Source organism: Triticum dicoccoides, chromosome 7A (assembly GCF_002162155.2).
Source record: "Triticum dicoccoides isolate Atlit2015 ecotype Zavitan chromosome 7A, WEW_v2.0, whole genome shotgun sequence".
Classification (NCBI taxonomy): Eukaryota; Viridiplantae; Streptophyta; class Magnoliopsida; order Poales; family Poaceae; genus Triticum; species Triticum dicoccoides.
In genome coordinates this window covers 263087201-263096642 of record NC_041392.1, presented here as the reverse complement: position 1 = coordinate 263096642, position 9442 = coordinate 263087201, and the positions used below count along the sequence as shown (strand labels likewise).

Genomic DNA, 9442 nt, shown 5'->3' with positions numbered 1-9442 from the left:
GTTACGGACAACTTGAGCATCTAGTAGTGGAAATGCTGGGAGATCTCATCACTCTTAATTAAATAGTTGGGTTTTAAATGAAACTTTGGGAACGGATTGGGTTGGGTTTACCAACTCATCCTATGCTATACAGTAGTGGTAGAATAATATCTTTTATTCTAGGGAAAAACTAGCTTTATGCAAAAGAAACTAAACCAAGAGCTTTCCACCAGCCAAATTGCATGTAAAAATAGATTCATTATTCTTATGATGTGACTTGTCAGTACATTCAATGTACCGACCTACAGGGCTGCAACGTCTTATGTTGCAGGAATTTTCTACGACGAGCAAGAGTTACGTTGTAAGGTTACGGTCTACACTCAACTTGTCGTTGGCGTTGATGGGACTCCACACCCATTCGATTGTTTCCGCTGAGATTTATGAGGTATATATTAGTTTTACGTTATTTATACATGTGATTGAACTTTGATATATACATTGATGTACTGTGTGTGCTAGCATACCGATCCAGGGATGGCACGAATACATAGAGGCTTGACCATTTGAGATCGGGTCGCGACAGAGATGGTATCAGAGCACATGTTGACTGTAGGACGTGACCCTAGAAACTGGAAAGCCCTTAGGAAAGGATTTCTCTTAAACTTTACTTTCAAAAAGGTCCTTTACCTCTCTTCTTTTCTGAGCTTTATCAAATCTTTCCTTTTACCTAAAATAGTTAGACAATACCCATTTTCCCTTTGACCACATGGAGGATCAACTGATGAGACCACTCCAAGAAGGGCAAGATATCGGACAACTGAGGACCACTTCAGAGTAAAAGAGGCTTGACCGTTTGAGTTCGGGTCGCGACATTCACTAATGATGTGAAAACTCGCTATTACTTTATCCTTAAGTTGTTTCCGTTCTCATTAAAGGGTGATGCTAAAACATGGTTTAATTCTCTTGATCCTGGTTGTGTGCGTAGTCCCCAGGATATGATTTATTATTTCTCTGCTAAATATTTTCCCGCTCATAAGAAGCAAGCTGCCTTAAGGGAAATATATAATTTTGTGCAAATTGAAGAAGGGAGTCTCCCACAAGCTTGGGGGAGCCTTCTCCAATTACTTAATGCTTTGCCTGATCATCCTCTCAAGAAAAATGAAATACTTGATAACTTTTATAATGGACTAACCGATGCCTCCAGAGACTACCTGGATAGTTGTGCTGGTTGTGTTTTCAGAGAAAGAACTGTTGATCAAGCTGAATTGCTATTGAATAATATATTGAGTAATGAAAATGATTCGAAACTTCCTGAACCAACTCCTAAGCCAACTCCAAAGAAAAGGGGTATTCTATTTCTCGGTCCTGAACATATGCAAGAGGCAAAGAAATCTATGAAAGAAAAAGGTATTAAATCTGAATATGTTAAGAATTTACCACCTATTGAAGAAATACATGGTCTTGATAACCCGACACAGGTAGTAAAGGTAAATTCTCTTTATAGATTTGATCAAGGTGATATTCCTCATAATAAGTCTGCTAGCCAATGCTTAGATGAGTTTGATAATTTTATTGTTAAACAAGAAAACTTCAATGCTTATGTTGGTAGACAATTGAAACGTAATGCTTATATGATTGAACACTTGAGTGATTATATGTCTAGAGTTAAAGGTGAACTTAAACTCATTAGTAAACATGCTTCTATGGTTACCACTCAAGTAGAACAAGTACTTAAAGCTCAAAATGATTTGCTCAATGAATTAAAGAAAAAGAAAAATGATAGGACTTTACATGCTTCTAGTGAACCTGTTGTTGACACATCTGAGAATCTCAATGATATTTCTATTTCTGATGCTGAAACACAATCTGGTAATGAACATGAACCTATTGATAATATTAATGATGATGTTCATGTTGATGCTCAACCTAGCAATGACATCGATGTAGAGATTGGACCTGTTGTTGGTCTTGATAACCCACAATCAGAGAATCAACGTTATGATAAGAGAGACTTCGTTGCTAGGAAGCACGGTAAAGAAAGAAAACCATGGGTTCAGAAACCCTTGCACTTTCCTCCTAAACCATCAAAGAAAAAGGATGATGAGGATTTTGAGCGCTTTGATGAAATGATTAGGCCTATCTTTTTGCGTATGCGTTTGACTGATATGCTTAAAAAGAATCCTTATGCTAAGTATATGAAAGATATTGTTACAAATAAAAGAAAGATACCGGAAGTTGAAATCTCCACCATGCTTGCTAATTACACTTTTAAGGGTGGAATACCAAAGAAACTTGGAGATCCCGGAGTACCAACTATACCATGCTCCATTAAGAGAAACTATGTTAAAACTGCTTTATATGATCTTGGAGCTGGTGTTAGTGTTATGCCTCTCTCTTTATATCGTAGACTTGAATTGAATAAGTTGAAACCTACTGAAATATCTTTGCAAATGGCCGATAAATTAACTGCTATATCTGTCGGTATTTGTGAGGATGTGCCTGTTGTGGTTGCAAACGTTACTATTTTAATGGACTTTGTTATTCTTGATATTCCCGAAGACGATAGTATGTCAATTATCCTTAGTAAACCCTTTTTGAATACTACAGGGGTTGTTATTGATTGCAACAAAGGCAATGTCACTTTTCATGTTAGTGGTAACTAGCAAAGTGGCTCGCTTGATGCGCGGGCTAGGATTTTACAAATGCAATTTACGTAGTTGTTGGCCTTTTATCTTGAGAATATACCATTCGATTTTTCTGAAGAAACAATGAGCATATTTAGTGAAAATTAGTCATATATATCCCTCCCTAATAATAAAGCACAGATTGACTTTGTCGGGTTCACCGTCATAATACGTTTTTTCCCGCGAATTTACGCTTTCAGATATTTTTTTTCAACACATCCGTATTTTTCCAAAATCCTAGGTGGTACTAATATATTTATATATCACTTCGTACAAAATTTCAGAGTTGGGCCGCAGCACGCACACGAAGCTAGCCCAAGGAAATACATCCGCCGGTCCGTCGTGGGAGGTCCTATACGCCGTCCGTGTGCGTCCGGTCGTCGCGGCTTCGCTGAAGCGACGCGCACACGGGCCAGCCCAATTATCACGCGTAGGGAAAATTCGAAACAAAAAGATGTGAACGCATGGAATTGAACCTCTGACCTCAGGAAAGATTCTAGCGAGGCTAGCCAGCCGACCCAGCAAGGTGGAGTGATATAAATGAAGCGCAAACCTTAAAGTACAATGTACAGCAAAAAAATCCTTAAAATTTGCATTCAACGTTTTTTATGATATGCGTTGAACAAAATTTAAAATACAGTGAAGTTTTTTGCAAAACATATTGAACAAAAAAAATACTCAAAATGAACATTCTATAGTATACATTGAACAAATGTCTTAATATACGATGAACAAAATTTAGATATACGATGAACAAAATTTAGATATACGATGAACAAAATTTAGATACACAATGCACATTTTCTAAAAATACGTTGACCAATTTCATAATCTATGATGAACATTTTTTAACACACGATGAACATTTTTGTAATACATGATGAACTATTTTATAATGCAAGGTGAACTATTTCATTGTATACAATGAACATTTTCTCAATACGATGAATTTTTTTGTAATACTTGGTGAACTTTTTATATAATATGCAATAAATAGAATAAGAACAAAAAAAGAGAAACGTAAAAGAAAAAATGAAAGGAAAAAAGGAACCAAAACATAGAAGAAAAACGAAAGAAAAAAATCCGCAAGAAACAAGGAAACAGCAGCAAACCAAATCTGTACATGGGCCGGCCCATGTGGTGACTCCCTTCAGCGAAGGGTCATCCTTTTAACGCCTGCGGGCGTCAAATAGGATCTGCCGTCCGTCGTTATAAAAAAATTCGTACGTGAGATGCATCATCAGCATGGGCCTCAGCCCAATCACATGGTGGCCCAGGCAGTCTGGAGAGGAGCAAAAAATTGTGGGCTCTTGGACTCGAGCACACGACTTTCCTTTCAAATCCGAGGAACGCAACCACCTGACCAAGCCAGAATTTGTTGAAACTAAGGATTCTTTTGTTTTACATTATCCTACATCGTCCCCTTACACAAAATCTGACTGATTTATATACAACTACCAGTTAATATCAATAAGCCGCTTAGAGAATCGGAAAGGATTGGATCCGTCGGGAGAAAACTATGGAATTAGTGGTAGAGCGACTAATTAAACGGGCGATATACACACTCCCTAAAAAAAGCGGGCAATATACACGGAGAGGTTAAGGAAGGTCAATTAATGAGAGAGACGATTTAATAAATCGGTGCATGTCTAAAACTAAACTTATAGTATTTACTAATTGCTATCAAACTATGCTTCTTTTTATTTTTCAATCAGTTTTGAATTTCTCCATTATTCTAGCTTATACATGCCAGTGAATCAAGTCTTGGAAGTTCTTTTATCTTATCACTTTTGTGTAGCCTGGTGTGTTCTTCTTGCACCTTGCAGTTTATGTTCTTTTAGCGGGTGGGTGAGGGATATTTTCTTCTCCTGTTGCAACGCACGGGCAATTTTCCTAGTATATATATATAATTCCTTTTGCAAACAAAATAGCATCTTCGATACCTTTGGTTTCCTTGCTGACATTTGAATATTTATGTTTCAAATGAATCTTGTACCTACATGCCATGCATTCTTTCACCAACTGTTATGATCAAACCTGTTGCACAATTTATGTTTATCTTGTTTAATGGTGTTTCTAGCATGGTTCTCCATTTTAAGATTATTTTTATATAATCACGTTGGTGTTAATGGTTTCATATAGGAATATCTAAATTTCTTAAGGACAGTCTAAAAATGACACCTTTACTTACGACTTGTAGATGTGTGTACCAATAATCTGCATGTTTAGTATATATAGGAATATATATATGAAATTATACCCATTTACATGCAATATTAAAATAATTTTCTAGTAGTAATACTATCAAAGACATCGAATTTTCTAAGTTCGTGGGTCTACATTAGCAAAATATCGTTTCATGCAGTGTTATGGTGGAGTTCCTTGGTAATTAGTTAGAAACTTTTCAGCAAATTTCCCCTTGAAGTTATCCATCCCTTCTCTGAGACATAACACCATTGACTGAAAAAATTGAATATGCATAAGCATGTGTATATCACAAATAATACAAACTTGACTATGCAAACTGAAGATGCGGAATAGAAAAGTTCAGCAATTTTCCATACAACAATACATTGGCGGACAATAACATTTCAAACTTTCTGCAAGCATTGTTTTTACTATCTTGTAAGAAGTGACATGTCTCCTGTGGTAAGGATCTGAAACTATGTGCATTGCCAGATTGTAATTAGTTAAGAACCTCTAATAATTGTAAGCAGAAGCAAAGAAGATTCAAGTCCTTTTCTAAGGGCATCTTTTTTGTCGACATGCATGAATATATAGATTCAGTTATCCTCCCCCTGCAAAAAAAAAAGATTCGGCTATAATTTTGCTTTTAGGGAAAATATCATCCTTGTCCTCCAACAACCATGATATACTTTTCCCATTTAAATCTGGATATACTTGATGATGGTTGCATAATATAAGAAAATAACACATATAAGACAAGATCTACGTTTTCTGCAAATAAGATTGCTTCACCAATCTTTCTCGTGTAGCCGTGTATCAATACATCCTAGTCAACGTCCTTGCGCACAGAGCCAAGGATACCAAGCGTCCAAGAGTGTTGAAATTCGTCCACACGAACGACCACATCAAAATCATACGAACGCACACGCACGAACTTTTAGCGAAGGGCTCATGTTGTGCCCTCTTTTTTCCTCTTAATTTCTTTTCTCCCTTTTCTCCCTGTTACAACTCACGGTGTTTCCAACAAAGAGGAGTCCTCGAATATCACCCCTGCTAGCTTGTTGTTTTACTTCAAGGCTCCAACTGCCCTCCTTCGTGAATCTCCCTATGGAACTGGCCGCCAAGTTATCTGCACTAATGCAAGTTGATGGCAGTGGAGTTCCATGCCTTCTCCTATAACATCAGCATGACCCTGCTGAAGGTAGTCAACAATGAAGACATATAACATTTGCCCACCCCAAGATCCGGATGGTGATGAAGGTCACATCACATGTGCCCTCACAGTTTCCCTTACCATGTGTGTTCCAGGCTTCCTGCGCATCCTTTGTCTAACCGCAGGTGCATATAGTCAATTCTAGTCCATGAAAAGAAATCTAGAAACTCATCACATCCATGCGACTTCTTAGCTGGTACACAGTTGATACCAACATGTAGTCGCTCTCCTATAAGTTAGATATGATATCGTCTCAAGAAAAAGGTTGAATCGGATCAGTTAGTTTTTATTGAAATATAAGTATCCATCGTATCAATGGTTAGATGATTCTAATTTTTGTGTTAGTTTGCTTATTTTTCGATGAGTACATGTGTTGTATATATAGCAAGCCAGGATAGCTTGTGCTGCATCTTTTTTTGAGGATCCCATGACGCAAGTAAGGTCCACGTGATGGAGAATGCATGCGTACATGAGCATTCTAGGCTAGCTTCTGATGTAGCGTTTTTTTAATGAAGATCCCATGAGTCATGGAAGGTGGAGAAAATAAAAGTTTTTTTGTTAGGATCCCATGAGGCAAGCAACGTACATGTGGTGGAGAATAAGAAAAACAAAAAAGGCAGGACCGAAACATTTTTTACATTATATAATTTTTTAATGGCAATGCTCGGTAATTTCTCTACATAAAATATTATCTAATGGCTATATAATTTTATCTACTAAAATAAAAGGTCGCATGTTTTTCATTAAGTTTGTGGTAATTTGTAGCTATTTCTCTTTTTTCTTATGACACCTTTAATTACGACTTGTAGATGTGTGTACCAATAATCTGCAAGTTTGGTATATATAAGAATATATATATGAAATTATAACTATTTACATGCAATATTAAAATAAGTTTTGTAGAAGCAATACTATCAAGGACATTAAAGTTTCAAAGTTTGTATGGCTACATCAGCAAGAAAATGGGGATTCATGCAGTGTTATGGTTGAGTACCTTGGTAATAAGTTAGAAACTTTTCAGCAAACTTGTCCTTGAAGTTATCCATCCCTTGCCTGAGAGATAACACCATTGACGAAAAGAAATTGAATATGCATAATCATGTGTATATCAAAAATAATACAAATTTAACTTTACAAACTGAAGATAAGAGAGCTGAATTAAAAAGTTCAGTAGTTAAGCATGCACCAATACATTTGCGGAAAATAGCATTACGAACATCTTGTCACATCACATAATGAAAAACCATGATAAATTATAACCCGCTTCATCTGGTCTCGACGTTTGGTTCATTTCTGTAGTCTCGATGCCAGAAGAACTTTGCTGCCCTACTACTAATGATAGTAGCTTGCCTGTGTTGAACTTAATTAGCATCATCTTGCAGGTGTGAACATATACTAAAATAAGTAATCACCTATAAATATATTGACATGTGATGGTTAAGGGAAAATCGTAATCGAGCCATTGATTTACAGTACCAGTTATGGCTAGGCACGCATCAACCTGCCGTTACCTGTTCATTTTCGAGGAGGAGGTTGCAGCCAGTTAGAATGCACTCCAGGAGTGTCATTGGCGATCACGCCAAAACCACAAATTCATGTCGTTTTCTTTTGTACGTCGAGGGCGACCAAACTGTCTTCTCTAGGATGTGGAACGACCAAAGCAAACCACCAACACTGAACTGCTCACTCGCCCACGTGAGATTTCCCTTTTGTTCTTCTTCAGCAACATGTCCATGTACGTCACACCAAGAAAAACACGCTACGCTCCACCGCCAAGCTTTCTGAATTCTTTTTTGCCAAGAATTTCCACATAGAAGCTCGTAGATCTAACTAAGTTTAAGCTGCAGATGAACCTCAACTTCTGAAGATCAGAGTGCATACAAAGTATAAAGCTTCAGATGAAAGTAGCATTAATATTAAAAATCATTCTGTCCAACATTGGTATAAATCATTGAACTTCTGAATAATAGACTACATAGGAAAAAAAAACACAAATTAAGTCAACATAAACATAAAACCGTGAAATACACTACCATCTGATATACATACCACAGGGCTTGTGTAGGTACATAGGAAGTATGTGCAGCTCACCTTCTTGCTGCTAAATGTAAATTTCTCCAACTTTCTAGCAGTCTGCACGCATGACCTGACAGTCCAAGAATGAGCGGGAAGTCGTTCTATTATTTCTCTATCTCCAAGCTTTTGTAGTTCTGTTTATCCATGATTTCCAGGAGAAGTTTCCCGACCTAATCAACATCATCAAGATGTGATTCTGCTGCAATGTGTCACCAGAAACCAAAGAGTAGGCGGAGCAAGGAAGAATGCATAAGCATGATCTTCCGTTCACACAATACATCTAAAATATGTAGCAAATAATTGCATCAGACATACTGCAGACATCGTCTTATGTCATTGTTAGGGCCTACTAAGTCCGATACAGAAGAATAAAAAAGATCAAAATATATAACAATCTATTGACCATATGCTGTAATTTATAGAGAAATAGATGGTACCTTTTATGTAGTTACCGGTGCCTAGCTCGATCACCTGGGCTTGTGCAATATCCGTTTATCTGATGCCGCACTCCACAAAGGATTTGATCTGCTTTGTCTGCATTATCCATGATTAAAGGGAGGGAGATCGTCAGGACCTGATGGTATAAAGAATCAAGGAGAGGGAGGGAGAGCGTCAGGACCTGATGGTGTAAAGAATCAAGGAACCTCCTGCTACTGGCAAAACATATATACATCTTGCTATGTGTGGATCTTCATATATGCTAGATCGCGCCAGTCGTTTCATCCAAGGGGAATCGCCGGCCATCATGATGGGTATACGTACGTAGCATCTTGCTCTCCGTGGATCATCATGTCCGCTGGATCGTGTTGGTCGCCCGGCACTGCAGCTAGCCATGTATGGAAAGAGCGGCTCCAGCAAGATCATGTATTGATGATCTCCATCTAAATATGAGAAGATTCCATGATGGTGTAGTCATGTAGGGGAGGAGAGGATCACCATGCTGATGAGGACATCAATACCATTGTTACACCCACAGCCCCTGCTGCTATACACACTGGACCGATTACTAGAGCTCGCGCACGCCAATTGAATTATCAGATACTTTCGTTTCTTGGTAACAATTCTAATGTTCATGAGAATATGATGCTGCCTAAATTGGATACATTTGTTTTGTTTACAAATGAAGGGCCTAGCTTGGACAAGAAAGATGAACCTTGGAGCAAGTTCAAGCATGGAGATGATGGCATGCGCAAGGGGAATAAGAACGGAGTTACAAGTGATGATTCCAGGACTCTGAAGCCACCATAATGAATGCATGAAGCATGGGACGAAATATACAAGATGCCACTTCATAAATTTTGTC

The 9442-nt window shown here is 37.8% G+C and overlaps 1 long non-coding RNA gene across 5 annotated transcripts; it reads right to left on the bottom strand.

Moving 5' to 3' along the window:
- Positions 1 to 5087: 5087 nt before the first annotated feature.
- Positions 5088 to 9173, bottom strand: LOC119327552. Of its 5 annotated transcripts, none has more exons than XR_005158558.1 (4): positions 8759 to 9173; positions 8577 to 8673; positions 7058 to 8309; positions 5088 to 5461 (listed from the first exon to the last, which is right to left on the bottom strand). It is a non-coding gene; the product is annotated as an uncharacterized LOC119327552 (long non-coding RNA). The 5 variants fall into 5 exon arrangements; XR_005158560.1 differs by lacking the exon at positions 5088 to 5461 and adding an exon at positions 5468 to 6042; XR_005158557.1 differs by lacking the exon at positions 5088 to 5461 and having other exon boundaries at positions 5468 to 7116; positions 7575 to 8309.
- Positions 9174 to 9442: the final 269 nt, after the last annotated feature.